Source organism: Phyllostomus hastatus, unplaced genomic scaffold, assembly GCF_019186645.2.
Source record: "Phyllostomus hastatus isolate PE091 unplaced genomic scaffold, TTU_PhHast_1.1 phas_scaffold_501, whole genome shotgun sequence".
In the NCBI taxonomy this organism is placed as follows: domain Eukaryota; kingdom Metazoa; phylum Chordata; class Mammalia; order Chiroptera; family Phyllostomidae; genus Phyllostomus; species Phyllostomus hastatus.
In genome coordinates this window covers 6733823-6758113 of record NW_025334033.1, presented here as the reverse complement: position 1 = coordinate 6758113, position 24291 = coordinate 6733823, and the positions used below count along the sequence as shown (strand labels likewise).

Here is a 24291-nt window from a genome sequence, read left to right as displayed (position 1 = left end):
CTCTCTCTATATATATATTCACCTGCTGCAATATAACCAGGACAAATTATTGTTGTATTTTGGTACATTTCATAGTGACACCTCTAAGTTTCTAACATTTCTGGAATATATTATAAATAAAATTCTGAACTCAGACACATTTTTTATTTCTTCTAACAAATGGGAATCTAAACCACACAAATTATATGAACAAATGTTCTGTTTCAGTAACTTATCAAGCAAATTTTTCTATAGAAACCTTTCAGGCCTTCTTTTTGGAAGACTCTATTCTTAAGAGACTACATGCTAGTTCCATTCAAAATCATTTGCCAATATTAACCACAACTATTTTTTACATAAAATCTAAAAAGTGTGTTTCATCTACTAATGTTCTAGACAACTGACATTTAACCACTTTACAGTTCTAAAACTTTTATATAATAATTATTGATGAAATCCTTTCTAAAAAAAACAGTATACCTTGTTGACTTCTATGAAAAATATACTTAATATAACTTAAACTTGTCTTGGTTATTATGAATATCAATTAAGATTCTATGTAACAGTTCTGTGCTACTTAGTGCCTCTGTATGTTCTAAGTCTTAGGTTGCCAGTTGTCATTTCTCTCATCAGTACTTGTCTGAAATCTCCCTTTCCTTTCTTTTACTTTATGTATTTTACTGAAATATACTTTACACACAGTAACATATCAATCTTAAATGTATAATTCAACAAATTCTGATAAATGTACATGTCTGCATAACCAACATGATAATCATGATAAAAGATTTTCATGACTCCAGAGGCATCCTTTAAACCTCCTTCCCATCAAAGAGATAACCATCATTCCGAATTCTAAAGTACAAGATCTGTCCAGAAATTATCCAGCCATGTAATATGAAAAATAGAGACATTTACTGAAGAATATACAAGATGCAACAAACACTGTACATAGGACAATGACGCCTCCATTCCCTTCAAAATAGGTGGGACCTCACACACTTAACCCAGTCACTATCAGCTACCCCATCGTATTTTCCTATATCTCATTGACGGTCTGAAATCGCTTCCCTTTAAAAGATGATTTTAGTTTTGGGAAAAGGCAGAAGTTACAGGACATCAAATCTGGAGGGAAGCTAAATCACCTGCACGATTTGATGTCTCACCAGAAAACTCTGCATGAAATGTGACACATGAGCAGGAGCACTGTTGTGATGATGCTGCCAATCATCAGTTGTCCACAGATGCAGCCTTCAGAATGATCCAAATAGTTTCCATGAAGGAATATTCAAGCTTAATGCAAAATTTAATGTAGATTTGTTGCTCTACTTGCTCAGTCATTTTGAAAGTGATGGCTATACAGTACACATGCTCGCTCAACAGCATCTACCCCCCCACTTATTACTACAATGAAGACAGTCATGCTCATGCATGTGCACTCCAGTCCACTCTCCTTGACTGCCAGGTTACACTAATGTCATGCAAACCATTCTTGTATACATTAGTCCCCCCCAATAATGGGACATCATATAAATGTAATCAAATAAAATCACCACTTGTACCCTTTATGTCTGATTTTTTCACTGATTACATTGTTGCATTAGTAATTCATTCTTTTTTACTGCTAGGCACTCCTCTCACTGAATAGATGCATCATATTTTATTCATTAGTTCTTATACTGATGGGCACTTGGGTTGATCCTAGTTATTAACTATTATGTATAAAGCTGTTAAAAACCATTCTACTACAAGTCTTTTTGTAGAGACATATGCTTTCATCTCCCTTAATTACCTAGGAATGGAACTGATAGGTCATATAGGGTAGTATGTTTGTCCATGAACTAGTTAAACTGTTTTCCAAAGTGGTTATACCCTTATACATTCCTATCAATAATATATGGTAATTTCAGTTGCTCCCCATTTGTACCAACATTGGATGTTTTCAGATTTTTAAATTTTATTGACTGTAGTGAATATACATTAATAACCTACTGTTGTTTTAATATTCATTTTTTTGATGACTCATGATGTTAAACATCTTTTTATATGCTTGCTGGCCATTTGTATGACTTCTTTTCAAGTCTTTTGGTCATGTTTTTATTACACTGTCTTCTGTCACTAATTTTTTTTAGTTCTTTATATGTTCTGGAACAAGTTTCCTGTCAAAGAACTGTACGCTTCTAAAGCTGTATTGTGTTGTGGTTGAGTCAAAAGTCTGAAGTCAAACTTTCACAAATTGGATCCTGGCTCAATAACTTACTAGCTGTGTGTCCGCAAGAAGTTACAGAAGCCACTTTGAATAAATATAAATAACGCTTGACATATAATAAACATTATAGAAGTGCTAATTATTATTACCACACAAAGAATTTTAAACTGATATAGCTGCCATCTGGTAATTCAAAGCCAGGCAGGGAAAAATCAAATTTACATGGTCAACCATAATTCTCTATTTTTGGTGTCAAAATAATTCTTTATATAGAAGCTCCAAAAGTCTTCAGCTTTATAGGTGACCTTTCTATCTAAGGTTTTTTATTATGCAGTTTTTCAGAGGCTCTAATTCTTGTTTGGGCCAAATTCTTATCAGTCTTCAACTCAGAGAACTGGTCAGTGGAAGTGTGGTGCATAAAGACTGTATTGACATAAATATCAAATTGGAATCCTCCTGGGATAGGCTGGTACAAGTGCCTCTGCTATAAACATGTATCTCAAGAACACAGGGAAACTTATTTTAGTGGGAACTGACTTATAGGAATAGAATTAATACTAAATGAAGATCATTTGGTTTATCAAGAATTTAAGTGTAAGGATATACTAAAAGCATAGCATGTAACTTAGACATGTTAGATTTAAATGTATGTAAACTAAACTTACACATCTGAAGCTCAACATATTTTAAGTTCAGTGAAGCTCTGAAGTCACAAAGGTAGAAGTAGGCTAAAACATAAATTCAAGTTCCTAATAATCATTTAAGTGTCTATTTTATTATAGAATCTTGATTTCCTTCTTGTCTAATTGTGTAATAAACTAGGAAATTTAAGAATTTTACACTAGATTCTTTAAGACTTGGAAGATCTAATGAGTAAAATACCCAATTTAGAAACTCAGGGTATATCTTGACTTCAGAGTGTGAGAGTAGTTATCCTCTTTAGGACACAGACTCTTATTGTATCATCATTGAATCTTACTAACCCTTATTTGTAATTTGTATAATGATTCTCAGGTATATTTTATATTTTAAAGATATAAAAATGTACATAAGATTATTTAAAAACATGAGAAAACCCTAATAGTTATTTTAGAATGGTGAAATTAAATATTTTCCCTTCATTTTTGAGTTTCTCCAAAAATAATGATTTTAATTAATATTTATAAACTATAAGTAATTTAAATTAAAAAAACACATTTTAACATTCTTTGGCTTTATGCAAGATATTATAAACATTTAGAATGTTATTTTTAACAGTATATAAATGCTTTAAACAGAGGTATCCCTAACATAATTCCTCTTAATACCCCCAATTCCTTCCTTCCTTCCTTCCTTCCTTTTTTTTTTTTAACTTTATATAAGTGCCACCTAAAAGAGATACACTGTCCTTTCTAGAAGAAGCAAATAAAACATGATTTCCTTACTGGAAGAGTAAAGTTGCCTGATACATTGTTCACTTTAATGCAACAAAAGAGATTTTAAAGCTGGCCAGTAATTTAACCTTACCTTTTTTGAATCTCATGTTTTCAACCATGCCAAATATATAACTTTCTCTTACTCAAGTTGACCTTTCAAGCTTTAAAATACTCCAGAAGCCTATGTAAACTAGTATTCCTCTGACAGTGGCCTTCATTAGTTCATAACTTAACAACTTTCAGCTTTCAACTTCAAAACCTAAAAGTAGAATACTTACCATAAAATTCAAGTTGTTCAATATCATGTTATTTTTTTTGACAGAACCTTCACTCTTGACAAGGTTAATTTTTTACTTGTTTTTAATCCCATAACCTTCTTGCCTTCAAATGTCCTTTTCTGTTTCCAAATAAAAGCAATAATTCTTTGTCTAAAACATGTACCCACCCCCAAAGACTAATGGCAGCTCTTACAAACTTTGTCACACTTTTCCTTGTAGCACAATAAAACCTGCACTTGTCATTCCCTCCTTCGATAAAAGTGACTTAAGAGCAAGAAACCAAATCATATTCTATTTAAAGTAATAATAAACTTTCTTTCCTGATCATGTAAACAACAGAAGCCATTCTAATAAGTGTGGAAAATAAAGAAAAATATAAATATTGACCATCACGAAATTAAAATTCAAAAGTTTGCTGGATTTTTTTATCCTCTGGGTATCATATTTGCAATCTATCAGTCTCTCACACAACAGCCATTTATGACAACATATTCTTACAGCCAAAAACTCAGAAATTTCATTCTTGAGCTTCTTTAAACTACTCAGTTGAAAGGCATCTGTTCTCAGTGATTCATCTAAAACGTCAACTCTGACAATAATTAGTTCTTTAATATTATTTTTAAAATTACTTCCAACTAAAGCTCTACTCTTCATTTTAACAATGAACTATGTAACAACCGCTTTTTCATCCTAGTTTTAATTCTAATGAAATGAAGCTCTTATTGTAAAATGTTGTTTGATTTCCTTTATTTAATTCAAAATCTAAGTTGTATCTCAACTGTTAATCTGTGATCTTATTTCAACAATTATATCAAATATATCCTTTCACCCACAGAATGGGACTTAGACAACTAATGAAGAAGTCCAGGTGAGAAGTAATGTTGGACTGGACTAAGGTGATAATAACGGACTCAGAGGAATAGACTGGTTTGGGTCTACTTTGGCATAAGAGCCAAAAGGGCTTGATGATGAAGTTAAAACTACACAGTAAGAGTTCTAAATTATCTAAAATTCTTAATAGTAACCATGAGCTTTATTTTCTAAAATTTCTAACTGGTATTTAAATAAAGTTAAAGTAAAAAGAGGACCAAACACAAAAATAAATGGTCTCTTTTTTTTCTTTTCTCCTTTGTAGAAACCTCTTGCTGTGTTATTACCAAGCCTATCATATATCTACCCATCAGCCTTCCTGCTATTTTCATTCTTTTTATACTATCCATAATTTTCAGCTGGGTTGGCTGTGTTTGTTCTATTGACTTGCATAATTTTTTTTAAATTTTATTGATTTTAGAGAGGGGGAAGGGAGGAAGAAAGACAGGGAGAGAAACATCAATGTGTGTTTGTCTCTCACGCGCCCCCTACTGGGGACCTGGCCCTGCAACCCAGGCACGTGCCCTGACTGGGAATCAAACTGGCAATCCTTTGGTTCGAAGGCTGGCACTCAATCCACTGAGCCACACTAGCCAGGGCTGATTTGCATAAATTCTTTATATAATAGATACTAATTCTTGCCAGCTGTATGAATTATAAATACCTCATTCCAATCCGTGGCTTCTTTTATTTTTTAATATTGTCTTTTTAAAAAAAGATTTTCTTTTTAGAGAGCAGGGAAGGAGGCAGAAAGAGAGTGAGAGAAACATCAATGTGTGTTCCCTTTTGCATGCCCAATGAGGGTCCTGGCCAACAACCCAGGCATGTGCCCTGACTAGGAACTGAATCAGGGGACCTTTGGTTTGCAGGTCAGTACTTAACCCACTGAGCCACACCAACCAGGGCAACATTGTCATTTAAAGCACAAAGTTTTTATTTTACCATGGTGAAATGTATATCTTTTCCTTTATGATCTGTGCTGTTGACTTTTTGTAAGATCTCATACATACCTATTATTTAAACCTTTTACACCTTATTAAGAAATAAAACCTTTTTCTTTCTTTTGAAGTCACTTTAGCAAATAGAATACTTTTTTTGTGTGTGTGTGAAAGTAAGAAAGCCCCTAAATCACCTATGTCAGGCACAGCTAGTACTCATTATTTACTGAATTATAACACACATGTCCTTTTCCATCGCCCAGAAGTTAAATCCACTTTGGTCTTTGTTTCTCAGCTACATATGATTCTCTGTTCTCCTGGGCATGGAAACCAGGTCTTTATAACTGTTGTACAGTGCTGCTGAATTAAGAGACCTACCTCCATAATTTTTTTTTTCATATCCAGGGCCCATTCTGGTCTAGCATGAAACTGCACCAGAAAATTTCTCCATCCCATTCCTAAGCTTACCCCAACTTCTAAACCTTTCTACCCTTTCATGCTCTAAAACTTCCAAGTTTTTCTTAACTTTATTGATATATGTAATATGTAACATTACTTCAAATATGCTCAATTATATCTTCACAAAGAAACTGGCAAAGTATTATAATGATATTGCCAATATACATCAATCATGTCCTTACTTAAATAAGTTTCCTACCAAAAGAGGGTATTAAATAAAGATTTACAAAGCTTGAAAGTACAGAAAAATTTAAAACATGGACAGATTGTAGGCAGAAAGATTATCAAGGAAGTTGTTATAACAAATTTTACCTATCTTAATAAATAGAGATGTTTATATAGACACATTGTCACAATACCAAATCTATCTGTAAAGCAAGTTTCCCATGTAAAAATTGGGAACTAAAGAAAATGAGAAGAGATATAAGCAGACTCTCTGGCAGAAAAGTAATAGAAAAAAATTACAAGTTAAACTTGACATCTTGAAATCAAACTGCTGTCAGCATGGAGTCCAGAGGTGGAGTGGGATGAGGCAGCAGAGAGAAGAAAGGGAGAGAGGAACAGAGAGAAGAGAAAAATAAATGAAAGAAAGTGTTTTAGAAATATTAAGTTTAAAAACAGTTATTACATTATAAATGGCCAGTCGGCAATTAGATATGTACACAAATTTAGAAAACATCTGAGACAAAGCTAGATCTGTTTAAGCCATTTTGTTTGTTATCTATTTAAGTCATTTTGAGAACCATTTCAGAAATGGTTTTCAAATTGAGGTAGTAGGGTAATGACTGATGCTGTTGAAATTGTGATTAAAGCTATGGACTATTTCCCTGAAAAACGAAATAAAACAAAACAAAACAAAAAACATATATAGCTAAAAACTCGTATTTGAATACAACTTTGGGGATTCAGTCTATTCTAAGGTTCACAAACCTAAGATTAAGAATATTTGGTCTAAAGGTCAATGTTGCTCTGTGATAATTTTTAGGTTCTATAATTTACAGATTTATCAAGATATTTCCTATCATGAGTTACCTAAATGCTGGTGGAGTGAAGTTACATCCTCCTCTCTCAAGTAAACCATAAAATCATTATACTTCCAAGAGAACAAAATATGTTAAGTAGTATTCAAAAATGAAAGCAAAACCAATATAACATCAATTAAAGTAGAAAAGAGAGGCAGACGAGGAGGTCAGAATCAGAGAGATTTGAAGATGCTACACTACTTGGCTTTGAACACAGGTGAGGGTCATAAGAGAAAGAATGCAGTCCCTTTAGAAGTTGGAAAAGGCAAGAATACCGATTCTTCCCTGGCTCCCCCATCCAGAAGGAAGGCAGCCTTACCAATACCTTGATTTTAGCCCAGTGAAATCATCAGGACTTCTGATGTCCAGACTACTATAGTACCAAAACAAAACAGCCCCAAGTAACACCCTCAAAAGAAAACGGTACTTAGAATCCCTTAAAACTTGTTCAGTAAAAAAAGAATTTATAACATTTTTCCATAGAGGGATATTTACAGTAACAAAACATCTTGTTGTCTACAATATATTTTAAGTAAACATTATCATCCAAATATCAAATATTATTACGGAGACTAGGTGTAAAAGAAAAAGGAAGCATTTAATATAAGTAGTTTACAATTTGTAGTTTTCTCCAGACACGTAGACTTGTTCAAATATAGCCTGGCATCCCAGCCTTCTCCACATACTTCCCACATACATTCCCACATAATCTGAGAATGTGGAACATCCCACAAATCACATCATATGCATGTATTTCTTCTAAAGATATGCTGGCTCATTTTACTATACAAAATGGTTGCTCTGTGAAAGAGGAGATAGCAAATAAGGTCCTGCCTGAAGAAAACTGGATATGCCACATTGGGTATACCAAAATAGGCATGTTCTAAGACGATATGAACTCAAGGGGTAGACAGGCAAAAGAGGGAATTCCACAGTCCTCTTGCACCTTAGATGGATATTCAGAGAAATATCCATGCTTGATAGGGATTCCTGGTGGTAGAAGAAAAATGATTTTCCCCCTTTGAAAGCAGGCACAGGTTTAACAGAGACATATTCTTATAGACTCTACAGTAAGTATGAACAACCTCTAAAGTGTAATGCAGTATCTAGTTATATCTCTTACTCTGCAGAAAGTCTTCCCTGACGCGTACCGAGTCAGGCATCTTCTATTAATGCTTTCATCACGTAAGGTGTGAGTGAGTAGGAGACTCAAGTAATTGATATCTTGATGGTTAGCTGTGGTTAATAACTCTTATTTAAAGCAAAAAGCAAACATTGTTGCATTTTTCTTATTTAAATTAGGTACATGATATCCTTGAGTGTATCACTGTGTAGTTGTATGAGAAGTTCCTTTCCACCCTATAGGAAGAAGGCATAGTAGTCTATTACCCTTGTTTCTCAGTGTCTTCAGTAAAATTATATTGCTTAGTCTTATCTGTGCTACCAGAAATATTAATGAAAAAATATGGATTTGTAACAAAGATGAAGTAATAACTTTTCTGACTACTTCCAGGCAATGGCAAGAGAATTCATTGAGAGACTAATGCTCTCTCTGGTCAGAAAACATACTCAGGGAGATTCTGTTGACAGTAAGGAGGTAATGCTTTCATTGTCAACATTATTAAGACAACTTTCATTAAGGAATTCAGCAGAATCCCTCCCTCACATTTAGTACCCACAATTTTTGAATATGTTGCCATTTCTTTCTATGGTTCCGTACATGCGACCTTAGAAGAAGTGAAGAGCTCTCACTTTTTAAAATGCACCTAGCAAGTATTTAGATTACAGCTTAACTATGCCGAGAATGCATATAACCATGCATATAACATCTTAGCATTTAACGGCAAAGGACAGAGGAATAACAGGGGTAAGCTGACAACCCTGCACATCTAAAATGCCAATTCTTTAGGGATCTGGGACCAAAATGAATAAAATGTTTTGGGACTAGACAGAGATGGTGGTTGCACAACATTGTGAATGTACTGCATGCCACTAAATTATACACTTTAAAATGGTTTTAGTTGTTAAATAGTTAAATTAGTTAATTTCACCTCAATTTAAAAAAACCTAAAAGCAAATGAAATATTAGTATATTTTACTTAATCCAATATATCCAACATAACATTTTAATAGAAAATTAATATAATTAATGAGCTATTTTATATATTTTTTCAGCCAAGTCTTCATAATTTGGTACACATTTTACATATACAGCACATGTTGAATCTGAGTAGTGCCTGATAGTTCCATATGGCCAACAGTGACCATATTGGACAGGGAAGCTTACAATAAGAAGTTGTTGGGTAAGTTTATATTGAAAGATTATCTGAAATGCTCACTTTTTAGCATATACTTGTAGCTAATCCCCACTGCCTTTGCCCTTTTTATAAACTAAAAAATAAATATATGAAATTATTACCTTTGATTGCATTTTCTCCCCTGAATTGCTCTTTACTCCTTTGTATTTAAAAACCCACATTTAATTTTTGTCTTGGCTTCTAGAGGCAATGAGGAATTCTCCTTCTGATGAATTCAATGTATTTATCATGTACATTTTTCATTAAGCAGTTACTACCCTTGATTCCTCTAACATAATCTTCTATTATTTAACTTCAAACTTCTCCTATTTACCACATCTTAAACTGCCCTGTACCACCCATAGTACCTCAGGTAGAGCAAGAACTTGACATTCCACATTTACCTGTTTCATCACAACTCTCTTGCTACTAAAACTAACAATATTTCACATGCAGATAGTGATAATACCAAAAGGATATCCTCAATGTCCACCCTTAACAGATGGTTTTCAGCTGAACTAAATAATCAAAGTCCATACAACGTGAATCAGGCTACTTAGCATTCTTCACTCAAAACAAAAACAAAAACAAAAACAGAAAACACAGAAGGACAACTTCAAGACTTCTCCTCAGCAGGAGCCCTCATAGGAATTTAGAGACTATTCTTTAGCTCCTTAACTGATAGTTCAATTATGAAAAAATAAAACCCCATGGGTAAAAATCATTCCAGGCTTAAAAGACCCATGCTCCATACAGAGACTAAAATATTCCATAACAGTCTTGTGGACGTATTTCTTTAGGTCCTGGCAAGGGATATACACAGATAAAGGAATATACCACACTCAGGACAGATCAAAGATCTTGTTTTCCACCAGGTACATACAGTAGTCCCCTCTTTTTATACATACTTTTGACTTCCAAGATTTCAGTTACCTGCAATCAATTGGGGTCTGAAAATATTAAATGGAAAGGTCCAGAAAAAACAACTCATAATTTTAAATTGTGTGCAGTTGTTAGTGTGATGAAGTATCACGCTGCCTTGCTCCATCTCCCACAAGGATGTGAATCAACCCTCTACCCCACATATCCACACTTTATGTGCTACCCTCCCTTTAGTCACTTAATAGCCATCTCTGTTATCGGAATAGACAATCGTGGTATTACAGTGTTTGTGTTCAAGTAACCCTTATTTTTACTGTCATAATTGTTCTAGGTTATTATTGATTATTGTTATAATCTCTTACTATGCCTAATTTATAAATTAAACCTTATCGGGAGTATAGGTGTATATGAAAAAACAGCTGACGCCCTGGCTGGCGTAGCTCAGTGGATTGAGCACAGGCTGCAAACCAAAGCATCACAGGTTCAATTCCGAGTCAGGGCACATGCCTGGGTTGCAGGCCATGGTCCCCAGCAACCACACATTGATGTTTCTCTCTTTCTCTCTCTCTTCCTCCCTTCCCTCTCTAAAAATAAATAAATAAAATCTTAAAAAAAAAACAAAACAGCTGACATAGGATTTGGTACTATCTTTAGTTTCAGAAATCCACTGGGGGTCTTGGAAGTATCCCTCATGGATGAGGGGGTACTACTGTAGTTCATTCATAATCCTTCAGGTACATGTGGTATTTACCAATTTATAGCGCTGCTAATACAATTGACAATCTTTCTTTATCAAGATTCCAGAGAACCAGAGCTTAAAAAGTTAACCAAAAGTCATTTTTTCCCCACAAGAATGGATTTGGTAGTATTTATTACTATGAAAAGGTGCTAAGTAGCTGCTAAGTTTATGAGAACACATTCACATATATACCTTAGTTAAAGACCTGTTTTCTTATTGTAATTCGCTCTATTAATATCAGCTAAGTATTAATTTTGCCTGATTATATGTAATTTATTCATTAAAATAATATTCTATATAAAAATCAGTAACAAATAATTAGTCATTTTTCAATAATCTGAGTTGTAAATCTGAAAAACACTGCTGCTTTTAACATATATCTTCCTACAAAGCATCACCTAAAATGTCACTCACAGAGGCAGACAAAATTCAAATAACATTTTATTTAAAAAGTGAACTGTGATAGAATACTTTGAAAGAACATCAAATATGTATCTAGAGTAGGGAAAGAGCACAGGTGAAAGTTTACTGCCAGTCAATTTTGTGCTGGCACAAAGTAGATTTATTTTAAAGTGGAATGGCAGGACATATGCTCCTCTGAATCAAGTCTTCTGAGAAGTAAGTCTTGGTAGATGCCAATTAACCAAAAGAACAGGGATCCATTTAAGAATCAAAATAAAAACTCTATCTCAATAATATTTCTCCAGTTAGACTAAAATAACTCAGATTTAGTTTCAGAGCTAGGTTTTCTCAGTGAGATTTCCTTAACCCCTCAATTTTTCCATACTCAATGGTGTAGACTGATAGTAAGTGATACAATAAGGAATCAAACAAAGGTCTGAATAGAAAGTCTATGCTTTTTATCACTACAACCAAGCAAATGAATGGTTTATGTAATTCACAGACAAAAAACAAGATTTACATTTATATATACTCTTCTACTAAAAAAATAATTTGACCTCATTCTTCAGGGTTTGAAGAAGCTGTTGCACTCTTGCAGAGTTAAGTTAAAAAGCAACCTCTCTTGTACCTGTGCATGCACACACACCTCTGCCTGCAAGTGGACACAACATTCAACTGCCAATATGAAATTCAGCAGGATCCCTGCTTAGACGTTGTTTCAAGTGCACTAACAATGCTTCAAACCAAAAGGATTTTTAATTTTAAGTAAAACTGACTTCATTTTAAAGTTGATTCTGGTTAAGTTTACTTATCTCCCCACCCTATTAGCTCTAGGTACACAAAATCCTTATGGTCACAGTATCTCTACTCAGAGTTCAAAAGTGCTGGAATTGAGTCTCGTTGTCTCTGATTTGTCTGGTGTGGGTTACTGGATAATTCTTGAACCAATCATCCCACAGAGGGTCAACCCAACTAAATCAAAAGGCCTGAAAATGAAGAAGGGATGATTCGCCAAAGAAAAGTAGGGCACTCTTAACAGAAAAAGACTCAAGGTACTCTTGGCATACTAAAACAACAGCGGCCACTACCATATTGAAGGAGGGAACATGGGAATGGATTTAAGATAAGGTAAAAAATCATTTAAAGTGAGTGGCACATCATGAAAGTGGACACAGAGTATGCGATATATATGCTATTCTTGCTTGAGCTGAAAGATTACTGAAGACAACAAAGATGATTTACACTAAATAGGAATCCACTGGTGAAAGCCTTGTGTATTCAAAAGGGAACTGGTCCAGGCTTCTGTGCAGGGAGAATACCATTAAATTGGTATTTAAACATAATTATACCGAAAAATAGGATCAGGAAAGCTTGGAATAGTCAGAAACAGAGACAGAAAGGCAGCTAGAAGATACTATTTGAATCCAAATGCTATTTCAATAATGAAGCCTGTGAATAGAGCAGTGTCTTTATAGATAGAAGTAGCAGGCAGAATCCTACATTTACTATTTTCAACAAAACTCAGACAGAACAAATACTAGGGAAGTAAGAAAAGGAGGGTACTAAAAAATACAGGAGTCAGACAAGCTCCAAAACTGTGGGCTTATAAAGATTCAGCCCAGTAGTGCTCTACACAGTGTAAAGGATGTAGAAAAGAAGCTGTTGTCAATATAGAATAAAAGTTCAGATGTCAAGTGTGATAAGAACACTCAAAGGAAATAACTTAAAAGCCATGGAAAGCATAAGCAATTCAACAGAACCTAGTATATAATAGATGTTTGATAAATGAATGGATGGATTGGGTGTCTTTTACAAGCCAGGTATTTTAAATAGAAAGTATCCAAAGATGAATAAGACACAGTTTCTGGACTTTGAGAATTCTCTATACAAGTAACTTGAATAAATAATAAGGGTGATAATTTTTTTAAACTGCCACCAGCGTTCAGAGGAACAACTGATTAATCCTGGTAAAGAAAGCTTCAAGAGTGAATCAGAAGCCTGTGTAAAAGAAAAGTAGAATATACCACTGAAACTGAGCTTTAAAAATGATTCTTTTAAGGAAGAAGAGAGGAGTCAATGATGGGGATCAGAGGCTCAAGATAGGCAAGAAAATCTGAAGAATAAAGTTTAATAAAAGCCAAGACAACAGTTTTGTCTTAAATTGCAAAAGAGAACACTAATTTATTTAAAGTATCATTTAGAAGTATGATTTGAATGCAAAAGTACTAATCATTCATACCAATAAATGTGGAATACTCATTTCTCTAATAATAGAGAATAAACTAACAGTTCACATTTTGTTAATAGCAATTTGTTAAGCCAAATCATTTTAAGTGGGATAGTCTGCCTTTTCTAAAGGAATTTAATAGCTATAAATAAATGTTTATTTATAAATAAATGTTTTATTTTCTATTTCTAGTCACTTCACAGAAGATTCAGATTCAGCCTATACTGATACCTTAGTTATTACCTTAGATCTTAAAGCAGAGGTAAACACAAACATAAATGAGCAAAGATTACTGCTTCCAGGGTTTATGACACTTGTAGAAGTGGAGACTGTGGCCATGTAAAGGGAACTTTACCCTCTACACTCCAGCAGCTGTCTTGTAAGGATGCAGGCTCAGTATTATGAGAATGTTTTGATCTTTTTAGAGAAGCTAGAAATTCTGCCTATATGAAATCTCTTGATTTTTTAAATACTGGCTCATTTATATGTGAACTGGTTTCACAGCCTGTCTTAAGGAAATAATATTTTTTAGTTCAACAAAAACATAAGTTGGTTTTATCCATTTTTACCACTGCATTTACCTATTTTTTTAACTAGAAAACTAGATAAATAAACATAGCATATTTTAGGATCTTCCAAATAATGGAAGCAACAAGAGTAATTAACCAATTAGTACTTTATCCTCAATTCCTTAAACTAAATGTCACTTCAATACATTTTTCATTTCAGAATACACTTTGATCTTAAACATGAAATACAAAACTTGTAAAATCCCAGAAAATTCATTTAATAATGACCAGGAATCATGGCCAAAATGTTCTAGATAAAAGTTCCACTGGCTCAGAGGTTCCTAAATTCATGTCTGAGAATTAGCTCTATGAGTATTATCTGGAGAACTTTTTAAAAACACAGATTCCCAAGGTCCACTCCCTGATTCCTAAGGGATGAGCCTAAGCAGACCTGTATTTTGAGTTTCTGAAGTAGTTCTGGTGTGTAGTTGTATTTGGCAATATAAGCAAACTGTAAAAACTGATCTTAATTTTGAATAAATTAACAGAAAGGTAGTCACTATAATATTCTATTCAGAATAATTTCTTTCCTATCACTTCAAGCAATATAACTAGATACTCGAGTCTTGGGACTTCAGATAATCTTAAAATAAGTTCCAAAGGAAAGCACTTACACAAAAACTCCACAGTCAAAGCAAAATATTGATTAAAGACAGCTTGGTAATACAAAATACATTTTTAAATTTACTTATTTATTTTTATAGAGTGGGGAAGGGAGGGAGAAAGGGCAGGAGAGAAACATGGATGTATGAGAGCAACATCGATTGGTTGCCTCTCACACAGGCGCCAACTAGGGACCGGCCTGCAGCCCAGGCATGCACCCTGATTGGAAATCAAACAGGTGACCCCTCACTTTGTGGCATGACACTCAACCAATTGAGCCACAAAGGTCAGGGATATAAAATCTATTAATAGCTCCTTACCATAACTTATAATACTATACCTCTTTGACTGTCTCCTAACTCACTTATACTATCTCCAACCACAATGGTATTCTTTCTATTCCTTAAAGAGTTTTATCCATCCCCTGGCCTCCACACTTCCTCTTTCCTTTATGCACATGCTCCCCTCAGGTATTCCACTGGCTGCCTCCTTAAGTGTCAACTAATAGAATACTCCTCAAACTGGACACCCAGTCTAAACTGCTTCCAACACCCAGCTTCCCTCCACCCTAATTCTATTATACTCAAAATGATTGGCCTTTCTAGGAACCAGGTACACTCTGAGTCCTAAGAATGAGCAGAGGTAAATTAGAGATAAGGGTAAAAGTGAAGGAAGAGAAAGAATGATTTTCCTGTCAGAAAGAATGATTTTTTATGCAGAGTTCCTATTTCCTCAAGGAGTTCACCATCTAAATAGCATTATTAAATAGCATTACAGATAACACAAGTAACAACAAAACAATACATAGTATGAAAAAAATAGAGAAAACAGAGAGGAGGAGGAGAAGAATCTTAAATATAAATTTGATAAACAATTGAGACCATATCACTTTTACATAGTTTGCACCAAGATTCAAATGCTGAAAAGGGAAATAAACTGGGAACCCAGAGCCACTATTTCAGAAAAATTTTACTACCTTGAATGATGCTTGAAAAAACAAACAAAAAACCTTAAATTCAGTATTAATTCTTAAAAACATTTCAGGTAAAGAAATATTAGAAAGATACTCCTTAACATGGTAAAAGCTGTTAAAGTCACCATAAATATTACCATACCTCAAAGTGAAACACCTGAGGCATTTCTATTATAGCCAGATGTGGGATATTACTTACTAGGAAGGCTTTAAAAAATTAAAATTACGGTACTATGATTAAAAGACGAGGGAGAAGAGAAACAAATATAAATACCAATTTAAAAGGTACCCTATTTGTAAATTATATTATTGTTTACCTATGAAAACACAAGCAAATTATTTATTAGAAAAGTAAGGACTTTTTGTTTCTAGACCAGCCTGTAAGAAGTTTGGAAGCTACCAACCTGGGCTATGAAGTAAAAACCTGAACTAACTGAAAAAATCAGTAACTCTTCTCAGATTCATAAGAGAAATAAAGTCACAGGACAATCTGCTGCTCCCCAAATTGGAGACACAGGCAAAGAAATACAGAGAACCACCAACTTACTGGAGAGCATACACCTCTGTGGGAAACACCTCTGTGGGTAGGAAAATTTGAGGTAGCAATGAGATAATAACTCTAAGGAGACTCCGTCCTTGAAGTGCCCTTCACTTTTGTGAGTTCTACCTCTGGCAGATCTACCAAGTCCTTACAGCAAATATCAGAGAAAATCCCTTCGTGCTTCCAGAAGGAAAGGGGAAAAGGAAGCATTCTGAAATGCTGGGCTGGCCAAAAATTACGTAGAGTTTTTCTCATAAAATAAGACATGTTTTTCATTTCCACCAATAACTTTATTGATTTGGATATTTTGCGTCTGTCGGCTATCCCCCGTGTGGTATAACATTGACTGTTGTCAGCTAATGTCTAAATTGCTATCAGCTTCAACTGGTCTGCTCGACTGTGGAGCATTGTCCAGTGAGAGATCTCTAGCACGAAACTTCGCAAACCACTTCTGACATGTTTGATCAGTCACAGCACCTTCTCCATGCATTGCACAAATGTATTTTTGCATTTCAGTTGTATTTTTACCTTTCTTGAAATAAAAAGCATAATATGCCGAAAATGTTGTGTATTTTCTTCCATCTTGAATGTTAAAATGGCTATATGAAAATTCACCAATTTTGATTAGTTTTTCAATGCACACTGACTGACATGACAGCTGTCACAATAAAATCTAATGAAATTGATTCAAATGAAGTTAAAAACAACTATGCACTACTAGAGCCATCTTACAGAAAAAAACACACAAAGTTTTTGGCCAACCCAATATATCAGAGCACTCTGTTCTTAACAAAGTTGGCCTCCAACAGCATTTATTTACCACAGCCTAATGTCTTGGAGTTTTATCAGCACCTAACTAATCTAGGGGAAAGGAAATACTCAACTACAGCCCCCTCTGACTATCCTGACCTTTCTAAAAAGGGTTGGGGGGGAATAAAAAGCACATGAATGCTGTTGGAGGCCAACACAATCCAGAGACACAAGAGCACAAAAAGACTAAGACCTAATAAGTAAGTTCTAGAGATCAAATGTACAGTTGTGAAATTGTAATTAACAATATTGTTATTATATACTTGAAATCTGCTAACAGAATACATCTTAAATGTTCTTACAGCACACACACAAAAAAAGAAAAAAATGCCAACTACATGCTGTGGTGGATATGTTAATTTGATTGACTGTGGCAATCATTTCACAATGCAAAACATCATGTTATGCACACTGAAGTATAAATAATTTCTGTCAATCATACTTCAAAAAGGGTGAGGGACAGACTGAGACCTAATAATATGCCTATAAAGCACTTCCCATACCCCCACTACATCATTAAAGGCCTATTTATAGCAGTTCCTGTTACCCAGTACATCAAGTCTGGGTATAAAGAAAAAAAATTACAAGGCATACTAAACTGAAAAAGAAGGGAGGGAGGGAGGGAGAAAAGAAAGAGAAGAGAGAGAGAAAGAGAGAAAAAGAGAAAGAGAGAAAGAGAAGAATAGAGTTGAGTCCCAAGTCATATGCTCAGTTGGTTGGTCATCTGTCCACAAAGCGCAAGGTCACCAGCTCCATTCCAGTGAGGGCACATGCCTGAATTGAGGGTTCAATCTGGTCCTGGAGCATACGAGAGGCAACTGTTCAATGTTTCTTTCATATCAATGTTTCTCTCCCTCTCTCCCTTCCTTCCCCTCTCTCTAAAAATAAATAAGTAAAAAAGGAAGGATGGAAGAAAGGAAGGAAGGAAGGAAGGAAGGGGCAAAATAAAAGCAACCATAACTAGATGAATACACTTTCATTTCAAAAGTTGTAATGAATAACAGATTACGGTAAAGATATAGATTCATTTCCCATTGATACTAAGAAATAGGCATAGATAAGAACTTCCAAGTATCCGAAGTCTGAAAACACAAGCTATTGGAACACTGCTTATCTGTGTAAGTCAGTAGCTTTTATGTGGACATGGCTGGAATGAATCAAAGACAGTATCCATGGGTTCTTGAGCAGAAAAAAGAATGCTTAGTGCATACAGAGTAAATCCACATGCACTCTCCCACTGTATTATGGAACCAGTATGGAGTAATGCTACTGTCCACTGGAATCTGACAATTCAGAAAGCAGCATCAATAGTCAATCACTTAAAACAAGTCAAAGCTTTTTCATTCCATAGGTAGCTTTCATAGAGATATTCCATAAATTTAAAACAGCCACAAAAATATTCTTTTTGCCCTCTAAGAGCTCATGGTATCTATTAAAGAAGAAAATATGCAGAACTAAGTATCAACTTTACATTTAAAAATTTCAGGAATTGTGTGAACATAATAAACTGAGTATGTGTACTTTCCTTTAACCAAGAAACTAATGGTTATTGCCAATTTTTTCTTCATCCATAAATCTCAATGTATAAGGTATTTCTCTAAATCCATGTATTTTAATTTTACACAAAAAATGTACATTTTTTAACAAAGTGGACACTTCCAACAAGTTGAGAAACTCAACTTCACCTCACAGTCCATTCCATTATCAGTCAAATCACATCATTAGGAAACTGTCTTTTATGTAAAGTATTTACATCCCTTCTTTTTGTAAGCCAGCATGTATTGATTCCAGCTTTATTCTCAGGGACAAGGTAAGTCTACTCCTAATATTTTATGATGCTTTCAATTATTTGAGATAGCTAATATTTTTCATTAATCAGTTGTTCTCCAAGCACAACTTGACAAGTTCCTATGACTTTTCCTCATCTTACCTTACTTTCTAAATATCTCATCATACTGGTATATTATGAATTTATCACAATGGTTATGTATGTATGGGGAAAAAATAACCTTTTCCATACAGATGTTAGGTGACAAACTAAGCTCACTAATAGCAGTTATTCATTGCTTCCCCTTTAATATGCTATCCATTCTACAATTATATTCCTGAATCATGATCAAATGAGTTCACAATGTAAATATATTTCTTTTAGTCATAAGACACACTAAATAATTTGCACATATTCATTCTAACTCATTTGGTTTTGCAAACTATATTCTTGCTTATAAAAGTAAATGTAGTTTGTAGTGTCACATACTAACTTAATAAGCACAGTGCCCAGCCAAATGTCCTAAATAACTGAGAATATCACAATATTTTTACTTTTTATCTATTTTTAGGTAAAATAGATTTAATAGCCTAATTCCATTATTGATATAATTACCACCACAAAACAACAGATTTTCTTTAGAAACCTAGGACATAGATAATTAATTTTTGATAATATACAGATGACTGATATATTCTTTGTATTTTTCTGTCTGTTTTACATTTCTAAAAAATAACCACCTCACCCAAAAGCTCAAAAACCTACATTATGCTAAGACCCTAGTGGCTAGCATCAGAATCTGAATGATTTTACCTAAGCTTTTTCATTGACCTGTATGTAGCCTATATTGAAGGGATTCTGATTAAAAAGCATTATTATGCTTATCATACTCCCTTAAAAAGGTAAATTATATATTTCTCTTCTGACTTACATTGGCTATGCTTTAGAAATCAGTGTTGACACTGACATCAATGATTCCTAAAAATAAAGACGACATTCCCAAATAAATTACTGCTCTCAATAGAGATTGGGGTTCCCAGGGACAAATGGTGGGGGAAAAATCAATAGTAAAGAGAACACTGAATTAACAGTCATAAAGCCAAAGTGTACCCTGAGACTGACATATGCAAGTGCAGTATTTTGGGCAAGTTATTTGGTCATTCTAGGCTTAGTACCCTCATCCAAAAAATTAGAGACAAGATGCTACCTGGTCAAAATTCTTTCTCACTCAATTCGATTCCATGAAATACCAAGACTTGTAAAATTATCCCAGGTAGTTCACCATAAATGTCTGTCACATGACTATTTAGTATTTATTCTATTGTTGGGAACCACCCTGCCTGGTATCAGAAGCTGTAACCCCTGCCAAGGCTAAGGCTGAGGGAATGACTTTGGACCCTAAGCCAGCAAGGAGACAAAAGCTTATTCAGCCCCCACCCCCCTCCACCCCCGCAGGAGCACTGCTTCTGCTCCTTTTACTTCACCCTGCCTGGCCCCCAGTGCTTGGTCACTTAGCCAATGACAGGTAAGATTCCCAAAGGGGGGAACAACCTAAGACAGGCATGATCATGGAAGGAAGGAAGGACTTTGGGGGCTACAGAAGCGGGTGATGGACCCTCGCCCTTCAGCTTTGACAACTCGTGAGTCCTCATTGTCTGCGGGAAAATCTCCTAATCTCTTGGCTGCCTCACTTCCCTTGCTCCACCTAAGCCTGAAACAATGACAGAGGGTGGTGCAGCCCTGTGGCTGGAAAGGGCAGGTTCCCTGGGGCGATCAGACCTAAGAAAGAATATGTAAAATCCTGTGAAACCTGCTTTGTTTAGAATGTTCTCAATGAAATGATAAGGGTCCAAGCAAGAAGTAAGTTTGTTCCTCAAAGTTTTACAGCTCTTTAGCTATCTGACCCTGACTCAAAATAGGCCCTCAGAGTCCTTTGTTATCTATTGTTTGATCCTTACTTCCTGGTAATGATTAATGAGCTTTACCTGAGTTCCTATGTAAACGAACCCAATAAAAGCCTGCTTGGGTGGCGCTCTCCACTAGAGAGAGAGTGGCTGTTCAGTCCCTATTTCCCCACAGGACCTGGTTGTCTCTGTGTATCTTTTTCTCATGTTTTGATGAGCATCCACAGCTGTGATAGATATCACTGGTTCGGTATCCTCCACATTCTATAGTATGAACTTTTAATGTTTCTTTTTAATCAATTAAATAGGACTTCTACTACTGACAGTGATAAGTAGCCAATACTTCAGCATTTGCTATGTGCAGATACAGTTCAACGCTTCACATGGATTACATTTAATCATCACAATAACCTTCCAAAGCAGGTATAGTTATCCTCATTTTACAGATGCAGTTTTTCACAAATCCAAGATCAAAAAACTAGTTAAGTTACAGAGTTGGGCCTTCAATCTTCACAGAATGAATTCAAACCCCCCCCCACAAAGGTGTACGGAATAGACTTGTTCACCAAATCCTAAACATCAGAACTAAGGAATACTCTAAAAGCCTGAAGATAGTATGTAACAGAAACAGTACTTCAAATAGTAGGAAGTGTAAAAATTGTATTTAAATCCACCTTATGATTTTAGGCAAGTCATTTAAGTCTCTTTGCTCATGTGGAATACGGGACAAAGTGCTTTAGTATGTTTAGTCAGCATATATCATTTAATGGTTATATATTACTGAAATTGTAAAATGACAGAGTACTTAAAAGTAACACACAAATATATGTAAATCTAAATACCATATATACTTATGTAGTATATCTTTAAATATATAAATAACCATGTGGACTCATGGATAATGAATTAATTTACAATAGCCATACCACCTACCCCTACCCCTTAACTATACAGAGGGGAAGAGAAGCCACAGTAAACAAAAATTCTCAACAAATGTCCCCCCCCACATTATATATATATTCATGTACCACCAATGTCTAGCACACTGCATTACCCATAGCATCCATATAATAAATGTTTTTGGAATTGCAATTACTTTTCTGTTTTGAAATAGCTATATACCTATTATTAGCAAATAATCATCTTGAATGTTAAAATTAGATTATGCCCTGTCCTTGCCAGAAAAAACAAATAACAAAATTGATGGAAAAGGCAAATGTAAGGAAGGAATACTATGGAGAATAAGTAGAAAACCTGGACTTTGGACTGACAGGTTTAGAGTGTATATACCAACTCTATCACTTTTATCTGGGGATTATGAAACTGACAAACCTTCAGTTTAGATACTATCATCTATAAAACAGGGTTGGTACCATCAACCTCACCCCAATGCCAATGAGCACACCTAACACTGGATAATGGTTTCTAAATATAGTTTCCAACAAATGGAAAGAGAGAGTTCCTTGGATAAATGAGATTGACTCTAAAGCTGGGGCAGGAAAAATATGGGATGAGCCTGGAACATCTTGTGAAGCCAAAACAGAAGTGCTCAAAAAATGAACAAACATGACAAAAGGGCGCAGAAGTCACCTTGATGGGCTCCCAATAGCCAAATCTGGGACAACAGAGTATCAAAATGATGATAGCAAAGGATTATAATCCATACCAACAGAAATAAATAAATGTGAGAAGAGAAAATCTGTCTAAAGAATTCCAATTAATAAAAGTAGAAGGAATGATGGAAGTAGAAAATCACCATTTGGCAAATACCACAATTGTTGCAGGCAAGAATCATTAACAAATGTTAAAAATAGCGGGCAAGTGTATAACAGGAAATAGTTTGTTTACATAGTCTCAAAGTATCTCTCTTTGGAAGATGCTTATTACAAAGAAAAGTTACCAGCTAAGAAATCATCTTATCGAAATGATCCAAGTTCTCATCATCAGGGTGGGATATATCAACATCACGGACCTCCTGATTTGAAGGACGAAGACACATTCACTCTAGGAAGGGGTGGCCAACCTTTTGGCGTCTATGGGCCACACTGAAAGAAGAGTTGTCTTGGGCCACTCATTAAATACATTGTGACACACAATCACAAAAAAATCTCGTAACATTTGAAGCAAATTTAAGATTTTTGTGTTGGGCCACATTCACAGGCATCCTGGGGCGTAGGCTGGACACCCCTGCGAGGGTATTGCTTAACTTGAATTTAATCAAAAGTGAGCATCAGGCAAACCCAAACTGAGAAACATTCTATAAAATACCTGACCATCTGCAAAAGTTTTCATAGGTATGAAAGAAAGACTGTTCTGGATTAAAGGAGACTAAGGAGATACTAAATACAACATGTCATACTGGATTGTATCCTGAACTACAAAAAGAACATCAGTGGAATAACTGATGAAACTTAAATAATTTAGGTCAGCAGACAATAATATTATATCAATGTTAATTGACTGATTTGCCCATGTTATTTAGAGGTGAATGTTTTGGAAAGCCAGCTTAAGAAAAATCTGGATATTCTTTGTATATTTTTCCTGCTTTTATATAGGTCTGAAATTATTTCAGAGTGAAAATGAATATATACACACACATGAATTTTCTGAAGGAATACTAGCTTATATTTATTTCATCAATAACTGCCACTTATCTCTGAACAATTCTTCTCAAACATCTCCCATCTCAAACAATTCGGTTCTCAACCAAGTTGTTCACCGGAAAAATGTCTTGGCTGTTGAAAAATCCTGGGTTCTTGACCTGACAATCCTTTCTTGCTGATATCTGTATGAGACCTCTCAGGCGACAAAGGAGATTGTGTTCAAACAAATCCTGTTTCGAACAGAATTATCTGCTTCTGAATCCTGCTTCTAGAATGAATTAAGTTTGAGAACCCAGGTTCCACTCTAATACTGAAAACATTTCAAGATTACCTAGGCTGGTAAAAGACCATGACAGACCACATATTTCCATAATCTCTTCACTACTCCCACCTTGACCTCTCACCCATAAAAATCTCCCAAGTTTTCGTACAAATAACTGAGAAGAAAGGGAGAAAAATTATAGCTCAGTAAGTTTATGATAATTTAATTGTGAAGTTTGGAGCCACAACAGTGTCCTTCACCTAAAATGCCCTTTGGTCTTCCAATCAGAAATCTAGGCTGTTTGGATCATTTATGTGATGTAGAATGACACATCTCATGCTCTTACATTTACAGCCTAACCCAACTGGGCTAATTAGTTACAAATTATACTCATTTCGGAGCTCTTGCTTAGTAAAAAAATAATAATAATTAAAAAGAAGACTGAAGACACATGTGCCATAAATAATAAAATATCATTCATATATAAAATTTTATTTACCACATATAATGGGTAAAGTTATAAAAGACGAGGTTCACAATA

The 24291-nt window shown here is 34.8% G+C and overlaps 1 protein-coding gene across 2 annotated transcripts in view; it reads right to left on the bottom strand.

Moving 5' to 3' along the window:
• The window catches only part of SPRED1 (sprouty related EVH1 domain containing 1), a 117972-nt gene that overhangs the window by 70540 nt on the left and 23141 nt on the right, over positions 1–24291 (bottom strand). The window lies entirely within an intron of this gene.